This window comes from Saccopteryx bilineata, chromosome 7 (assembly GCF_036850765.1).
Source record: "Saccopteryx bilineata isolate mSacBil1 chromosome 7, mSacBil1_pri_phased_curated, whole genome shotgun sequence".
NCBI classification, from domain to species: domain Eukaryota; kingdom Metazoa; phylum Chordata; class Mammalia; order Chiroptera; family Emballonuridae; genus Saccopteryx; species Saccopteryx bilineata.
Window position 1 is genome coordinate 65582020 of NC_089496.1, and position 19225 is coordinate 65601244.

Here is a 19225-nt window from a genome sequence, read left to right on the forward strand (position 1 = left end):
TTTCTACCCTGTGTCAAAAGTTATTTTGGACCCTCGAACGTGACCCAGTGCCAGGAATTGAAGCAGCTTCCATCTCACCACAGAATCTGTGCTTACACCTCAATCAGTGGGATAAACCAATCTAATCTCTCTTCCAAGTAAAGCAATCAAAATTCCAAAATAAAAAATTAGAAAACCCAAAAGACATTTTTGGAGTGGCGTTATAATTGTTGGTGTAGAGTATAGAGAATTACGAAGGTTCATTTAAAAGTCATGGACTTAAAATATCCTATGAAATAGGCACCAATAAGACACCGAAGAAATTAGAAAGTAACTACATGGACATCCAAATGATATGAAGAAAGCATATGTTGACCCAGGCTGGTGCCTCAGTGGATAGAGCATCAGCCCGGTATATGGAAGTCTCAGGTTCAATCCCAATCAGGGCCCACAGGAGAAGCAACCATCTGTTTCTTCCATTTCCCTTCTTCTACTTCTTTCCCTGTTTCTCTCCCACAGCCAGTGGCTCGATCGGTTTGAGCATGGTCCCAGGTGCTTGAGGATAGCCCCATAGGAGTGCAACAGCCTCAGGCGCTAAAAATAGCTTGGTCTGTAAGCATTGGTCCCAGACTGGTTGCTGGGTGGATCCCAGTCAAGCCGCATGTGGGAGTCTGTCTCTCTATCTCCCTTCTTCTCACTGAAAGAAAGAAGGAAGAGAGAAAGAAAGAAAGAAAGAGAAAGAAAGAAAGAAAGAAGTGGAAGGAAGGAAGGGAGGGAGGAAAGGAAAGGGAAAGGAAAAGAGGAAGGAAGGGAAGGAATAAAGGAAGGAAGGAAGGGAAAGAGAGAGGGAGAGAGGGAGGGAGGGAGGGGAGGAAGGAGAGAGGGAGGGAGGGAGGGAGGAAGGAAGGAGGGAGGGAAGGAAGGAAGGAAGGGAAGAAAAAGAAAGAAAGCATATGTTGTCACTGAACCACCATTTCTCTTATGTCACCCACCACTGTCCCAACCTCATTGTCCACTCATGTGCAACTTTGGTTTTATACAGTTTGAAGCTCGAGTCACTGAAGGTGAAAGTAAACAGTGTCCTTCGGACCATAAAGAACATGTTGAAGGCAGGTGTTGATTTCAACCTACCAATGAACAACAACAACATCAGATTTTTTTTTTAAGCTCCTGAGAAAACATTTTGTTTTTCATCCTTGAACATTAGTGGTTACAATTCTACGAATACTGCATTCGAATTAGAGCTGTGACTTGGAAAGTCAAGGAACTTCCATATTGCTCACGTCTTTTATGAGGTCAACAACCTCATAAAGAGTCATGACGGTATGATTTTTTTTTCTCCCCTAGGCATTAGCTTAAGGAATGAAATATACAACATGCATTCTCCTGAGGAACTCAGGGTTCAGTAGGAGAGAGAGAACACAGCAATCCCAATACAGCACAGTGTGATCTAGGAGGTGGCATGAATAAGACCCTAGTGGAGCATATATTAAGACACATCAACCAGCATGACCTGTGGTGGTGCAGTGGATAAAGTGTCGACCTGGAATGCTGAGGTCGCCGGTTTGAAACCCTGGGCTTGCCTGGTCAAGGCACAGGTGGGAGTTGATGCTTCCTGCTCCTTCCACCCCCTCCTCGTAAAAAAAAAAAAAAAAGGCTGAAAGAGGGAGAAGTTTCAAAGAGGGAGCAATCATTTCAAACACTCCAGAGAACGTGACTGAGAAAGGTGGAGACACATCCATTGTGTTTGGCAAGTGGGAGGGCAGCGGAGACCTTGGGGACACAGGAGCCAGAATGCAAGGAGCTGGGGAAGCAGGGAAACAAGATGTGACAAGAGACACCCTTTTAAGATGCTTTGCATCCTGGTCGGTTGGCTCAGCGGTAGAGCGTCAGCCTGGCATGCAGGGGACCCAGGTTCGATTCCCAGCCAGGGCACATAGGAGAAGTGCCCATTTGCTTCTCCACACCCCCCCTCCTTCCTCTCTGTCTCTCTCTTCCCCTCCCACAGCCAAGGCTCCATTGGAGCAAAGATGGCCCGGGCGCTGGGGATGGCTCCTTGGCCTCTGCCCCAGGCGCTAGAGTGGCTCTGGTCGCGGCAGAGCGACACCCTGGAGGGGCAGAGCATCGCCCCCTGGTGGGCAGAGCGTCACCCCCTGGTGGGCAGAGCGTCGCCCCCTGGTGGGCAGAGCATCGCCCCTGGTGGGCGTGCCGGGTGGATCCCGGTCGGGCGCAGGCGGGAGTCTGTCTGACTGTCTCTCCCTGTTTCCAGCTTCAGGAAAAAAAAAAATGAAAAAAAAAAAAAAAAAGATGCTTTGCTGGGAAGAGAGAGAGCAACTCTGAAATCTTACGCCAGGGAACTTACAACAAATAGTATCATTTGATAAAGATGATAAACTTGATAAATTTTCAAGATCAAACTCATAAATTAAAACTAAGTAGCCATAAATATATGATGCATATTTTAATCACTGACCCCCTCCCCTCAAAAATATCTCATCATTTCCTGTCTCCCTGTGAGTTATAGATTTCATGTCTTATTGTGATGGCAGGCAATCCTATCCAGTCTGGAGACCCAGTGGATTACACTTATAAGTGTAGATGACAGGTTTAACATTTTAGAATTAGAAAAGATTTAACCTGGGTTGTTGTTTTGTTGTTGTTGCTTTTTGTTTTACTTTCAGGGACAAGAAACTGAAACAAGAAACATGAATGGAAAAATTGTAGTGGATATTTCTCTTCTCTGGGGCTCCAGTGCAGCCATCAACCCTTAGCAGAGGCCTAATTATTATCTGTTAAATGGAACTGAAGGTCAAATGGCTAATTAGGGTAGGCCCATGGCTAGAATCTACATATTTGGACTCTCCAGGGAACATTTTTCAATGACAACTCAAAAGGCCGTGTCGTGTGCTTGCAGTAAACTCTTAAAAATTATCCTCAACATCAGCAGTTCTCAACCTGTGGGTCGCGATCCCGGTGGGGGTCGAACGACCAAAACACAGGGGTCGCCTAAAGCCATCGGATTCCGACCCACAGGTTGAGAACTGCTGCTTACCATAATTAACTGTTAGAAAAATGTACACCCAAACCACAAGGAAATACCACCTGACACCCTTTAGGATGGTCACTATTAAAAAATAATAATAAAGGTCAGGGAGGATCTAGAGAAATATGAGTCCTTATGCATTGTTGGTAGAGTGGAAATGTAAAATGGTGTGTCATTACACAAAATAGTAGAACAGTTCCTCAAAAATAAAATAAACAGCCTGACCAGGCAGTGGCACAGTGGATAGAGCATCAGACTGTGACATGGAGGACCCAGGTTCGAAACCCAGCAGTCGCCGGCATGAGCACGGGCTCACCAGCTTAAGCACAGGGTCACTGGCTTGAGCGTGAAATCATAGACATGACCCCATGGTTGCTGGCTTGAAGCCCAAGGTCGCTGGCTTTAGCAAGGGGTCACTCACTCTGCTGTAGCCCCCCACCCAGTCAAGGCACATATGAGAAAGCAATCAATGAACAACTAAGTTGCTGCAGTGAAAAATTGATGCTTCTCATTTCTCTCCCTTCCTGTCTATCCCTATCTGTCCCTCTCTCTGTCTCTCTCTCTGTCTCTGTCTCTGTCAATAAATAAATAAATAAAATAACAGAAAATAAACATAGAATTACCATATGTTCCAGCATTCCACTTCTGGGTATTTACCCCAAGAAAGTGAAAGCAGGGACTCAAAGAGGTATTTGCATACTCGTGACTGTCAATCAAACAAAATTCATCTGAGAATCACCACTTTCAAATCATTTTCCACACTCCTTGCTTTTTATGTCATTATATAAATATCCATGCAGTGCTTCTCCTTTGGCTAAGATATTTGCTAAAACTTGACTACGGGGGCATTTTCTATTGCTTCTCGCTCTATAAATACATACTTGATAGCAATGCACATTGAACGGTACGAGGGAGATGGATTTTTTGTTCAGGACAGTTCGTTTTTGGACTAGAATTGCTGGGCGAGGCTGTCGATTTTGCTATCTGAACCCTATCCTACTGAATTCCATAAATAAGCCTAAAAACCAAAATTGTATTATTTCAGGCCACTTTCCTCTTAACTTTATTACGGCTGTTGGAGTGATTTCACCTTGCAGAGCTCATGCAATTGAATACAAAGACCCTCACTGAGCTGTTAATAAAAGGGAAAACACGCAGCTCTGGGTCTCCATAGGAAGGGATAAATTCACTCAGATGAATTTGTTCTGAAGGTTATTCCATGGTGTTAGTTCTTTGGAGAGCCCTGTGATTGGCCTTAATGTGTTTTTAGATTTAGAGTAATTTAAAGAAAATCTATACAAAAACACGTGGTCCAAAGGCTTCCATACTAACTCCCAAATGTCTGCTCATGCGAAATATTAAATTACCCCATGATCACAGATGACGAATGTGTTGCAGTTTGCACAAGGTGGCAGTTGGGTTCATGTAAAGTACAAATGTACCACGGGGCTAGGAAATCTTGCATAGAACACACTCTATTTCAGCGATGGATTTATAGTGAAACACACACGTCATGAACAGAGAGGAACCACTAATCTCCATTAATGCAGTCATCAAAATTTAATTTTCTGACGCGGTAGAGCCACGTGGAATATGATTTAGTATGTAGTTGTAAATGGAAAACAAACTGTACCACGGTACCTAAACTGTGTTTGCAGCACAGTAGAATGATGCGTGCACACGAACTGGAGTATCAGGGACGTGGACAAACTGGTCATGGCTAGTTTGTTTTTTTTTAATTAATTTTAATGGGGTGACATTGATAAATCAGGGTACATATGTCCAGAGAAAACATCTCTAGGTTATTTTGACATGTGATTATGCTGCATCCCCATCACCCAAAGTCCAATTGTCTTCCGTCACCTTAGCTAGTTTTTTCAAGGCCGAGAATATTTGCTTTTTTTCCTAAATGTTTTCTTTTTTAGCCCCTTTAACATTGACATAATGTGTTTGTGTAATAAATATACAGAAAAATCAAAGTAATGTGTGCGGTGATGTTTTGTGTTTGTGTACGGCTTCCTCCTTTAGTTGTGTCACTTTAGTTGTTCATTGATTGCTCTCTCATCTGTGCCTTGACCAGGGTTTGGGGGGGGGGGGACTCCGGCCAAGCCAGTGACCCCTTGCTCAAGCCAGCGACTTTGGGGCTCAAGTCAGACCCTGCACTCAAGCTGGTGAGCCTGCGCTCAAGCCAGATGAGCCTACACTCAAGCCGGCAACCTTGGGGTTTTGAACCTGGGACCTCAGCATTCCAGATTGATGCTCTATTCACTGTGCCACCACCGATCAAACACCAAGAGCATTTTAACGCTTTCCTCAGAACAATCAACTCAAGAGGCCTTGGCAACTCCAAACACTAATTAGTTCCTGTCCCACAGCCAATAGAGAAAAATCCATGCACACATAGTAGTTTTAGACTTTAGTATCCTAAGAGTAAATTCTTCCAACAAATGCAGTCACTTCTCTCACATGGTACAGACAGGTTTCTGGGAATCACGACAGACACTCATTTAACCTGTTTTAATATCAGGTTGCTATAATTCCTACTTATTTGCAAGAAATTACTCTCATGTTTGTTGCCTGTGTACAGAACAGAAGTTTCTATCCACTGTGCCACTGCCTGGTCAGCAGAACAGACGTTTCTAGAAGGCAAATAGTCTTCATGAGCCCCTGTCTACACAAGACGGGTGCTTGACTAGCATCTAAGTTTGAGTTTTATATTTTATTTAGTCAATTTCTGCTTGCTTACAAAGTTCTATGTAACTGCCTCTTTCTATTCTGAAGGAGCCAGACTGTACTGCTAATTCAGAGTTGATCAATAAGAAATACACAGGATTTGCTCAAGCCACTGGGCGGATTTCCATCGACAAAGCTGCGTTTATTAATTTCCCATAAATACACAAAACACTTCAAACTTCATACGCGACAGAAAAAGGCTAAAAATAAACCCGTAGCTGAAAAGAAGAGGAAGCTCTCATTTCAAGCCGATGTCTTGACACCGTGGGCAGCCTCTTGACTGTGTGAGAATATGACAGGTTAGCATGTCATCAGCAGAGAGCTGAAAGTATCGGGTGAAATTACACACATTTGGGGCGTGAAAGTTAAAGCAAGCGCTGCGTGTGGCTAACCTGCCGCTCTCACCGGAAAGTCAACAGAGAGGGAGCTCTTTGAAGGGCAAAGTTCAGAGGGTTTGTGCCGTGTGGAGGGGGAAGGCCCACGGCCCACGGGGAGGACCTCACCCGAGAGAGGTCATCACCTCCGGGACATTCGGTCTCTCCAGGTCTAACAGCCACGCCCGAATGAACGAAGCAGCCTGCAGCCCCGAAACAAGAAGGAGAAAACGCATGCCACAAACATCTGGGGTGAAGGCCTAGGGACTTTGTTTTTGTCCTGGTTTGGGGCTGGCAGCTATATAATCTGTTCCCATGGGTCACACACCTGGCTCTTTCATGTCCCAGATCAGGCATCACCTCCTTATCAAGCCTGACCCTAACCCTACCTCTAACTCTGACCGTGACCCTGACTCTGACCCTCTAGTATAAAGATACAGTTCTGCACCATAACCTCGTCACACCTGACCGCAATTATGGCCTTCACAATCAAAGTCATTTCATTAGGTTTTTTAACTTGGTCTCCCCAGCCCACCTCCCACCCCATCCCATCCCACCCCACCCCCACCCCCACAGTAACTGAGTCCTCTGAGAAGATGGGACTGTGTTTGCCTCGTGCACAGAGCACTTAGAACCATACCTGGGCCCTGGCCAGTGGCTCAGTGGATAGAGTGTCAGCCTGTCATATGGATGCCCTGGGTTTGATTCCCAGTTAGAGCACACAGGGGAAGCAACCATTTGCTCCCCTCCCCCTTCTCCTTCTCTTCCCCTCCCACAGCCAGTGGCTCAATAGGTTCAAGTGTGGCCTCGGGCACTGAGGATAACTGAGTTGGTCTGAGTGCATCAGCCTCACGCTCTAAAAATAGCTCTGTACTCGAGCATCGGCCCCACATAGGGGTTGCCGGGTGAATCCGGGTCAGGGTCAGGATGCATTCAGGAGTCTGCCTATCTCCCTTTCTCTCACCTAAAAAATAAAAATAAATAAATGGAACAGTACTTGGCACATGGCAGGTATATTCTGATGCAATGAATGAATGAGTGAATTAATTAATTCAGAGGGCAATTCCTTCCACTACTATCATCAGGTTTACAGTGAATATGTGAAACACAGTTTATTCTTATATTATTATAAATCACCATATTCTTTTCCATAGGAACAACTGTAAACCTACTTTTGCCTCACCCTGTACTTCCCAGATCTGTAAGCCTGCCTAGAGACCAGTGCACTCCATCAGCCCAAAAGTCTCAGAGTTAATAAAGGTTTAATCATTCATTAAATGGTGTTGGGTAATATATTTACCGCTCTGTGATAAGCTGCATGAGTAACTTCATGCACTGGATAATACAGAGTGTAACATCAATAACAGTGACCAGTCCCGACATGGCTACCTGAGAGGTGGTTGGGCGTAACCATGGTGAGGACAGAGCAGGCTTTATCTGCAGGCCCCTCCCCTCTGCTTTTCCCTAATCGTTTCCTACTGGAACAACCCACTTGTCTTATCACCTTTACAAATCGGGGTCAACAGTAGATAAGGAAGCCATTGAGCTCCACGCTACAGGGTGAAGCCCACATAACCGACCTCTTCATCAACCGAGAACTGAAGGACCCCAGAACTGGGCGTGACAGACGAAGCCCAGAGGCAACCTGTTCCCTCTCTCCCACCAACACGTGGATTTCAGTAGGCAGAGATGCTGTGTAGTCCTGAGGACCCTGGACACAGCTGAGCCACCTGGCACATCAGGACCAAGAAAGGGCCACGGGCCAGGCCACCAGGGGGCATTCACGAGAAAGTGATTTATGTGCACTCCGGCACCTCTGAACAGATCCACGTGACGAAACAAAATGAGGAAAACGGCTGCAAATGAATTAAAATCACACACACAGTCTTTCCTCGCCTGCGAGTTAAGAAAGGATCTTTTTAAAATATAGATCAATAGATACTTCCAGCATACATGTGAAATACAGTTTATTTGAAAAATATGTTTATAGACTCGTCAGTGAAGCATTCAATTTCTCCAGATCACAGAACTTTTTTTGTCTAAAATACCCAAAGGGGTTACTCACTAGCAGAATGAAGTCAGCACACTTTAGGATTGGTAAGGCATTATTCCGTGATACCTAGCTGTGTCTCTCAAATAAAAATGCAAAGAATACAATTATCAATATTGACACCATCTATATTTTTAAAAGATTATATGGATTCCCCAACCACCACCACCACCACCACTCTGATGTCACCAACGTCGGAGACAGCTTGAGGAGGTGGACACTGTCATTTAGCAGCTTGAACTGAGAATTCCCAGTTGAAGTTGCCCATTTTCCATTGTCTCTCATGCCCTGCAGTTTCCATCTCACTTCACGGACGACTGGTCTGCTAGAGATCGGCTCGGAGTGATCAGAACTAGCCGAAGGCATCTCCCCACTGAGCTAACATACTGCCCAATGAGTTTTTAAAGATGCCCAATGAGTTTTTAAAGATGAAGAAACATTAGGTTCTATCAAGACAGGCAAACTGGACATCCTATCGTTCATTAACACCCAGAGGGAGGGTTTCAACCCCGCAGCCGTTTCAACAGAGCAGCTGCTCCCAGCCCCAGGGTTCAGAGGCATGACTGGGATCTTAGTTGGAAAATGGGTCTTGGAGACGTCCGTCAAGTCTTGTGGTTAAATATCTCTACTGGGAAGCAAGACGGAGTAAAATAGTTAAACTAGGTGTTCCATGGCTTAGAATTAAATACTAGGGGGGAAGAAAGTAAAATTCTATTCAACTGGGTACCCTGCCCAAGTTACTCCGCTTTTCTGAGCCTCAGTGTTCCTTTCTGTAAAATGGGGGGTGACTTTTACCTGAGATCAGGGAATGAATGAATGATTCAGAGGCTTGAGCTCTTGGTGATCAAAGCTAGATACTGGCATGAGGCTGGGAGGTGGGAAGGAGGCAGTTAATAAATAACTGAATACCAATCTGTTATTCATGACCAGGGCCACGCCTTATATGTTCAAACTTTTTTGGGGGGGCGGGGGGGGAGGTCACATAAATAGTTCATGATATTTAAAAACAATTCATCCTGGACATTCTAGGTTCTGCCACGACATCTGCTCAGAGTGACGGGGAACTTCCTGAGCACCTCCTGGATAAAGCAGCTACATGTCCCCTGTGCCCACTCACAGGAGATTTAAACGAACAAAAGAAATGGCAGAGAAATCCTACCTGTTCAGACAGGCCTCAAATGCTGAAAGCAACTTCCGCTGAGGACTCTTACAAAGTTCAAAACACTTCACTATGTAGGAAAAAAGTGCATTAAAAACATACCAGAGGGAAGGTAAGAAGGAAACAGAGGTGGCTTTGTGGGAGTAAAGACTCAAGAGATGGAGGCCCTGGCCAGTTGGCTCAGCAGTAGAGCGTCGGCCTGGCGTGCAGGAGTCCCGGGTTTGATTCCTGGCCAGGGCACACAGGAGAGGCGCCCATCTGCTTCTCCACCCCTCCTCCTCTCCTTCCTCTCTGTCTCTCCCCCTCCCGCAGCCAAGGCTCCATTGGAGCAATGTTTGCCCGGGCGCTGAGGATGGCTCTGTGGCCTCTGCCTCAGGCACTAGAGTGGCTCTGGATGCAACAGAGTGATGCCCCAGAGGGACAGAGCATCACCCCCTGGTGGGCATGCTGGGTGGATCCTGGTCGGGCACATGCGGGAGTCTGTCTGACTGCCTCCCCATTTCCAGCTTCGGAAAAATGCAAAAAAAAAAAAAAAGGCTCAAGAGATGGAGAGACTTGCCCTGGCCGGATGGCTTGTTCAGTTGGAGTGCTACCCGGATGCACAAAGGTTGCGGGTTCAGTCCCTGGTCAGAGCACATACGGGAACAAACTGATGTTTCTCTCTCTCTCTCTCTCTTCCCCTCTCTCTGAAATCAATCAATAAATTTAGTCTGACCAGGCGGTGGTGCAGTGGATAGAGCTCAGACTGGGACGCAGAGGAACTCAGGTTCAAAACCCCGAGGTCGCCAACTTGAGTGCGGGCTCATCTGGCTTGAGTGCAGGCTCATCAGCTTGAGCGTGGGGTCGCTGGTTTGAGCGTGGGATCATAGACATGACCCCATGGTCGCTAGCTTAAGCCCAAAGGTCACTGGCTTGAGCCCACGGTGGCTGGCTTGAACAAGGGGTCGCTCTGTTTGCTGTAGCCCCCGGGGTCAAGGCACATATGAGGAAGCAATCAATGAACAACTAAGGAGCCACAGTGAAAAACTGATGCTTCTCATCTCTCTCCCTTCCTGTCTGTCTGTCTGTCCCTATCTGTCCTTCTCTCTGCCTCTCTCTCCGTCACAATAAATAAATAAATAAATAAATAAATAAATAAATAAATAAATTTTAAAAAGCAAAAAGAGATAGAGAGACTTAATGACACATTCTAGCTATGGACAAGAAGCATTGCAGAGAAGTCTGTCACCACAGTAGGACAAGGAACTAGATACATTTGACTGGACAGACTATGTTACCAACTGACCACATGAGATTAAGCAAGCCAGCAGCATCTCTGGCCCCTGCTGGTTTAAGAAGGGACAACAGAAGGTTGAAGAGCTGACCCCCAAAGATCATTTCCAGACTATAAAAATCTAGAAAGCTAAGCTAATTCTGTATATACAAAATCTTTTACACTAGTCACAATACTTATCACAATCATGTCGGGGACCATAGGGCAAGTAATACAATGTTCTTTCCTGATACATTACTTAAGCTCTCAAACCAAACCCCGACATCTTTCACAATGCTAAAAATAGTTCCCCCTCCACCACCACCACCACCACCCAAACAGAGAAGTATTATTACACAATGATTATTTTTGGTTTATTTGGGGTTGGGTTTCCTTTTTTTTGTTTGTTTGTTTGCTTGCTTGCTTTTCTGTCTCATGCGTTGTCACCTTGGCTGCAACTTGGATCTGAACATTGCTACATTCACCCAGACATATTGAAGACTTTCCTCTTAGTTTTCCTGGTCAGTGTACAGATCTCTCATGAATATTCCCATTTATTAGCTGATTTGTTTTCATGTTTATTTATTGATTTTAGCAAGAGAAAGGGGGGGGGGAAGAGAGGGAAAGAAAGGGAGAGAGAGGAAGAGACAGGAACATAGATCTGCTCTGTGTGTGCCCTGATGAGGGGTCGAACCCGCAACCTCTGCACTTCGGGATGACAGTCCACCCAACCGAGCTATCCAGCCAGGGCTATTAGCTGATTTTTAATACACAAACTTTAAACAGGGTATCCTAACGTTTCAAGTCCTCAGAAGCAATCATCTGTCAATTATAGATCAAAAGAGGAGGAAGAATTTATGATGAACATAAATGATAAGTGTTTTTTGCCTGACCAGGTGATGGCGCAGTGGATAGAGCATCGGACTGGGACGTGGAGGACCCAGGTTAGAAACCCTGAGGTCGCCAGCTTGAGCGTGGGCTCATCTGGTTTGAGCGCAGGGTCACTGGCTTGAGCATAGGATCATAGACATGACCCCATGGTTGCTGGCTTGCAGCCCAAGGTTGCTGGCTTGAGCAAGGGGTCACTCGCTCTGCTGTAGCCCCCAGTCAAGGCACATATGAGAAAACAATCAATGAATAACTAAGGAGCCACAATGAAGAATTGATGCTTCTCATCTCTCTCCTTTCCCGTCTGTCTGTCCCTATCTATCCCTCTCTCTGTCACACACACACACACACACACATGACAAGTGTTTTTAATACAAAATGATCATGAGGGTAGACAGTAAGCATTTTAGATTGTGACAATGGCATGAACTCAAACTCTGAAAACCAGCTTTCAGCAGGTCCCTGGTCACTGTCCTGCCCAGGCCTGCTCTTGTTTGCTTTGGCAGCTAGAGACCTCCTACCAGGGTGGTTCGGGCTATCAACATATGAAAGGCAAAGGGAGTGGAGAATTCCTCTTCTCCCCAATCCTTGGGGAAGTAAATCTTCCCACCTTTCACACAGCATTAAACCTGTTCCTCTGCTGCCTGGCCAGGAGAAGTGTCCCCATTTTTCTCCTGACCTGCTTCCTACCCACCCACCCACTGCCCTTTGGAGACAGCGTTATTCAATTGTTCCTATTATTCAATCTCCCGAATTCTTCAGTAGTCCTGTCACCTGTATTATTCAATTGGCTGGTGGTCAATTACTCAATGACCACCTAAGAGAGACTAGGACTCTCAACCCCCTGGGTTGTTGACCCCTTCTCTGGCCTGCAGACCTTTATCCCAGCCAACCGGCCACAGGAAAGTTCTACCATGGGATCATCCAAGCGTTTTAAAATCACAATGCCCACAAAACTCATTACTCTCTAAAAACAGTCATTTCCTCTAGTCTTGGCTTGTGGTACTGGCACCCACCCAGGGGCCCAAGGCACAAATCTTATCCCTGGCGTTCCCTCTGTCCCCCCACCCACATCCACCTGGTCACCTGTGTCACCTCCCAGATGTCTCTCACACCCTTCCACACCTCTGCTTCCTTATTGCCTTCAGCCACGCCCTACAACCCCGACTCTGAACAATGATAACCTCTTCACAACTCTGCCAGCGACTCAGGACTCACAGCGAGAATGAGGGCATCTCCACACCACTCACCCAGACATCCCTGAGCAAGTCTGTCCCTGTCTGTAGGGATCACGCCTGTCTGGTCACCCCTGTCTTTCCTTCGGGGACCTCACGTGAACATTTAGCACAATGGGGCAAGCAATGAATGACCACAGGCACAATGACCGCAGGGGTGAGACAGCTGGTACTTTCAGAACTAAACTCTGCTGCCAGACAGAAACACAAATTAACATTTATCTAAACATTCGTCTCTGAAGGACAAGTGGAGGCACAGAAACCTGACTTTCACACCCAAAGGCACTGCGGTCTTCCCTCACACTCACAGATACACACATGTATCTACACTTGTATAGTCTTACACTGTTTGACATGACAGGGCTATTCTGCAATAAAATGTATAAAATTGTGGGTGGCAACTGTTTCTTTCTGAAAAAAAAACACAAAAAACAACCTGAAAATACTCCTCTTCTCTGGATACTTTTAAAGACATAATAGCAAAACATAGCATCATCTCCAAGTCCTGTGTGGCTGGGAAGGGCGCTGGCCTTCAGGAGAGAGGCCTCAGTGCTAACATTCAGCTCAAACCCTGGCATTCTCAAACCAGTCTCCCTTCCCCTGCCTGCCACCTGCTGGGAAAGCCCGAGTGAGCCCAAGGTCACGGAGGGAGGCAGGAGCATCCCCATTAGGCAAGCAGAGCTCTGCAATCCTGTCCCTCCGGCTTGTGAAACTTTAAATATTTGCCCTAGACGTGCATGACAATAACATTCTAACCCTGAACCCTGGCACTTGGTCCCTGAAGAAGCAGTTTGTCCCTGAAGAACTTGTTAACCTCAAGTTTTTGTCCACTGAGGTCGTTCCAAGCAGCTTTGGGCCCCCTTCCAGACCTCCCTCACAATCCTGTCCTGAAAGCTCTGGGGCGGGGTGCCAGGCAAGGCCACGCCCACTGTCTGCCAGGCTTTAAATCCCCACAGCTGTGGGACCTAAAGCACCTTCTTGTCTCCGTGCCTGTTTTCTCTCATTGAAACAGGTGACAGGTGACGCCTGGCCTGTGGTGGCGCAGTGGTAATCAACCTGGTCCCTACCGCCCCCTAGTGGTGGTCAACCTGGTCCCTACCGCCCACTAGTGGGCGTTCCAGCTTTCATGGTGGGCGGTAGCGGAGCAACCAAAGTATAAATAAAAAGATAGATTTAACTATAGTAAGTTGTTTTATAAAGATTGATTCTCCCAAACTTAGCGAAAATCCAACATAAAGTACTTGGTAAGTAATTATTATTGTATGCTTTAACTTGCTGTAACTCTGCTTTATAAATTTTATAAAGTAAAGTTAGTTCCCTACTTTATAAATCACCATGACTGTGGAACTGGTGGGCGGTTAGAAAATTTTACTACTAACAGAGATACAGAAGTGGGTGGTAGGTATAAAAAGGTTGACTACCCCTGGAATAAAGCATCGACCTGGAATGCTGAGGTCGCCGGTTCAAAACCCTGGGCTTGCCCGGTCAAGACACGTAAGAGAAGCAACTCCTAGGAGTTGATGCTTCCAGTTCCTCCCCCCTTCCTCTCCCTCTCCCTCTCTTCTCTCTAAAATCAATAAATAAAATCTTTTAAATATATATATATTTTTTAAAAGATAAGAAAGAAATGGAGGTGATGATATAGCCCTACCTGGTCAGACTGTGTGAGTGATTAAAAGAGTTCATAATTCTTAGCGCAATGCCTGGCCCAGTCTGGGCGGCCAGTACATGCCAGCAACAGTGACATACATGATAACTATAGTCCCATATTGATATAGTAGACCTCCTAGCAACCTTTTCCCTTCCCTTGCACCTCCACAGGGGGTCCCTGACCTCCCACAGTTGTCTTACATACTCAGGGCAGTTCTCAGACACATTAGCCCCGGGGTCATGTGCCAGGCTTCGGAGAACCCAGACTGCCGTGTTCCAGCCACTGGGTTTCTGGTGCCGGGGCAGGGTGGGATGGGGACGAGAACACAGATTTCAAACACAGTGACCTCAGGGGTGTGGGTGCTGCTGGTTTGGAAGGACGTGCTGAGAAACACCGAGGGGCTGACGGGGCATCAGTGGAGGAGGGGGGGGTCCAAACGTCCGGGGGCCTTAGTGGTCCTCCACACACCCAGAAGGTCCTTCTCGGGGCCCTCCGGATCGGCAACTCCACCAACCATATTCCAAGGTCAGTCAGCTCAGGCGCCGGGAGCCCTCAGGCTCACACGCCGGCACCTACCGCCCTGGTCTGCCTGCAGTGCACCCAGCTGCAGGAGACTGGGGGCTCCCTGTGGCGATCAGGACTCAGCTAACTCAGTGCCTGGGACACGGGGGACCCTCCATAAAAGGTGAGTGATAGCCCTGGCAGGATAGTCCATTTGGTTAGAGCATCGTCCCAAAGCACAGAGGTTACCGGTTCGATCCCCAGTCAGGGCACATACAGGAACAGCTCAATGTTCCTGTCTTTCTCTCTCTCTCTCTCTCTCTCTCTCTCTCTCTTTCTCTCTCCCCCTCCCTTCTTCTCTAAAATTAATAAAATAAATATTGAAAAAAAACTAAAATAAAATAAACGGTGACAGATAGAATGAAAGCGGAGAGAAACAAAGGTATCCTTGGAGGAACTCCCCAACTAGAGGCCAGTTCAGGGGCCTTCATCTCAGAACAGTTCACGGGACACGAAGTGCCCCAGGCCCCCAGGAGCGTGGCCGGGATCCCTCCCACCCCAGCTGCCAGGATCCCTCCCACCCCAGCTGGAAGTCTCTTCTATGTTCAGTGGACCAGGAGTCATTGCCTCCAACCCACAACTGCTTCTTTCGCTCTTTGAAGGTAACAGAGTGCAGCCTCCGGCCTCATATGGCATAGGTCCAGCCAGTGCGACAAGCTGCTGCAACCAGGAAGCATTTATTTGTGGGCATTTCTGGTAAATTGCCCAAAAAGATCTCAGCAGAGGACGAACACTCCAGCGAACGGTTGTAACTTCTCTCTCTCTCTCTCTTTCTCGTTCTAAATAAGTATGAACTCTCATCACTAAGTTTGCATTCTTTTTCTTAAAAAGGATTCCAAATGTGTTTCTCTTTTTAAATTTGTTTTTTCAATTGCATTTTATATTCAATATTATTTTGTATTAGTTTCAGGCGTTCACCGTTGAGGTCTTATAATAGCTGGACCCGCCTGATGCACACACTTTACATATCCTGCAACCTGGCCCTCTGGCTTGTAGAGGGTTTTCTTAAATTCACCACCCATTCTGCCCTCCAAGGACAGTACCTAACCAAGTCAACCACACCTTTATAAACACCTTCTAGGCAGGATTTCAAATGCTTTCAAGAGGACTTCAAGGTGAGTTATCAAAATCACTGTCCAAAGCGAGATCCAGACAGAATATCCTGTCTGAACCTCCCAACACCGGCATAACAACTTTCTTCAACTCTGAATGCTAATTTAAATATAAAACCCCTCCATTTTTTGTGTGCAATCACCAATGATTATAAGGACGGGTTTTTAGGAAAGCCAAGCACATGTTCTCAGTGTCAGGAAATACTAACTAAAATTCTAAGCACTATTTTCAATCTTATCCCATACAGTATTCATAATTTTAATTTGAAAAGCACTTTTGTGGTTTATACACACCTAAAGAAATTGTCAGTGGAGTTGTTAGGGGTCCTTTCATCACAGACTGAATTAGGAATTCTAGGATTTCTTGCCAGGTAAATTGTAGTACTCTACATTTCCAGGGATAGATGTATGGAAAAATAGATATATCTCTTAAAATAAATACTAGCTATATTTATTCATACATGATTATAGATTTATGCTCAAACACAAAGTGACAACACTGTCTTCTATCCACCTGGAAGCAATGGAAAGAAGCCAAGCTGAAACAGATAAAAGCAAGCTGATTTATATGAGTTATAGAAATCAAGTTGAATTGTAGAAAGCACAATAATATGAAAACTAGCTTTAACTTCAATGTGTGTGATACACAAGTAATTCATACACAGTTTTACTGACTTGCCCACTTGGCTCTATGAGGCCCTTAAAAATGTTAAGAAAGACATAGAATACATTTTATATTTTAAAAAATAGCTGTTCATCTCCTTGTCCCAGATTGGTCAGAGTTCACCACGCAAGTAGAATGAAATCAGTCCTCATTTTATTCATGACGGCTCCTTTAACCCCCAGGATGTGGGCTGCTTATGAGTATAAATTAAAATTCTTGGCCCTGGCCGGTTGGCTCAGCGTCGGCCTGGCGTGCGGGGGACCCGGGTTCGATTCCCGGCCAGGGCACACAGGAGAAGCGCCCATTTGCTTCTCCACACCCCCCCCCTCCTTCCTCTCTGTCTCTCTCTTCCCCTCCCGCAGCCAAGGCTCCATTGGAGCAAAGATGGCCCGGGCGCTGGGGATGGCTCCATGGCCTGTCCCCCAGGCGCTAGAGTGGCTCTGGTCGCTGCAGAGCGACGCCCCGGAGGGGCAGAGCATCGCCCCCTGATGGGCAGAGCGTCGCCCCTGGTGGGCGTGCCAGGTGGATCCCGGTTGGGCGCATGCGGGAGTCTGTCTGACTGTCTCTCCCGGTTTCTAGCTTCAGAAAAATACAAAAAAAAAATTTTTTTTAATTCCTACTTCCATAAAACCTTCCAGATTTAATGTCTCGTGGCAGTGTGGAATAGTGAGAAGGCAGGGCTTCCACAGTCAGAAATATCCACATTCAACTTTTAGACCCACCAGTGACCTTGAACCGAGTGCTAGGATTCTTCCCTGCCTCAGTTTCCCACCTGTCCAGGGAAAGTAACACCTATTTTGCATATTTTATGCAACAAGACAAGGTGCTGGGCACTTGGCCAAGAGTTGATTAGTAATAACCTTATTTTAAGGGTGGTTCCGATAATCCTTGTCACTTTGGATGACAGACCAGGCCAATAACATCCTTCTCCTTGCCTTTAAATGCTCATTACCAGACATGAAAGAGATGCCGCGGAAGCGAAAGAGCAATGTGCCATTGGTCTCTCTCTAAATGCCCGCCTGTGTGGAAGGAGGGCCCTAAAACTCCCCTTTGCGTGAACACCTGTGCGCACCTGGGCGCACCAGCCTGGTTCGCTCAGAGGTCCCTGCTTTAATAGGCCTACAACAAATATTTGTTAAACTGAAAGCCTGCTAGCCCGAGTGAGAAATAAATGTTAATGGGAGTCCTAATTCATGGCCCTGTTCGCGAGGTGGGGCGTCACCGAGGCCGGCTTTCTGAGGTCCCAAGGGTCCCAAGGGTCCCCGGTAAGCTGGTCGGTAACTCTTCAGTGCTCGCTGCTGAGGTCACTCACAGGGGAGCGTCTGGACGCAGCTGAAACCCTCTGACACCGAGCAGGGAGGTTCTAACCTGGTTTAGAGACACACAACCCAGTTCAAACGCCACGGGCATGGGCGCACTATTTGCCTAACAAATGGACAGTGTGCCCAGGAACTAATTGCGGAAGCAATCTCCTCTCGCCTTCACCACCATCCCCTTTTCATCTTTTTTAATGTGACAAGACACTGGCACCTAAGCGATTGGAAGGCTTTCCGCCTTCGTGGGGCTGAGCAGAGGTCTGCACAGGGAACTAAAGTGGCCTCTCCCAGCCCCCACGAAGGGGTCGCATTACATCCCACCCAAGTTCAGGCTGACCTCAGCACAGGGTCCCAGCGGTGGCGGGGACAACTCCGCGGTCCCCAAGAGACCGACTGTGTCCCATCCAACGTAAAGAGATCCGGGGCAGGTCGCCCCCACCGCGTGAGTGCCCAGCGCCCCACACCTACGTCCTCGGCACGACTTTCTGTTCCCTGAACCAGCAGCTCCCGGCTAGAGTAGTCCCTCTGAACTCCCTCCCTGGTCCCCAGCTCCCCACCTGGGTTCAGAGCAGAAGCCCACGCGTGCGGGAGAAAACAGGGAGCGATCACCTCCCGCGCGCGCGCGCTGCCAGGTGAGCTTGGCGCCACCCTCACCTGTCCGAAGCGGCGTCCAGGGAGCTGCAGAGGGGGCGACCGCGCGCCCCTCACGTGCGCGGGACCCGTCGCCGCGGTAGCCACCGCTCAGCTCACCAGCGCAGGGAGCAGCTTGGCCACAGTGGGGGCGGGTGCAGGCCCCGGGCCGCCCCACTTCCTCGACCTCGCCCCGGAGCCCCGCCTTCTCCAGGGGGAGGAGGCGGAGGCCCGCGTCACCTTGGAGCCCTGCGTCCCCTTGGAGTCGCCACCGTGCAAGAGCAGGCGCTGCTGTAGTGACTCTGTGCCGGTGCCAGAAGTCCCCTCCGCTCGCCTGTGGGCGAGAAGGAAGAGGTTCGGGTAGCTCCTTAGCCTGGGTTGGCGCCTAGGAAAAGGAAGGTGTGTCCAAAAGTCTGGCCGTGACTGGGGGAGTTGAGTTCTCTCGCGTTTTAGGTTAGTCAGGAAAGAGGACAGGTGTGGCTTGCCAACGTTAAAATGGCTTAAGATCCTGTGTCCAGTGATCCTCATGTAAGTGCGCCTTGCTCCCAGAAGTCCCGAAGGGTCAGTGGTGAGAGAGC

General features: G+C 47.5%; 1 protein-coding gene across 2 annotated transcripts in view; it reads right to left on the reverse strand.

Annotated features, from left to right (window-relative positions):
- The window catches only part of MCTP2 (multiple C2 and transmembrane domain containing 2), a 187758-nt gene extending 168955 nt beyond the window's left edge, over positions 1-18803 (reverse strand). For both annotated transcript variants that reach the window (XM_066239372.1, XM_066239371.1), the window contains exon 1: positions 18672-18803. The gene's annotated coding sequence lies outside the window, so the exon portion shown is untranslated. The remainder of the gene's footprint in view (positions 1-18671) is intronic.
- Between the last annotated feature and the right edge of the window lie 422 nt (positions 18804-19225).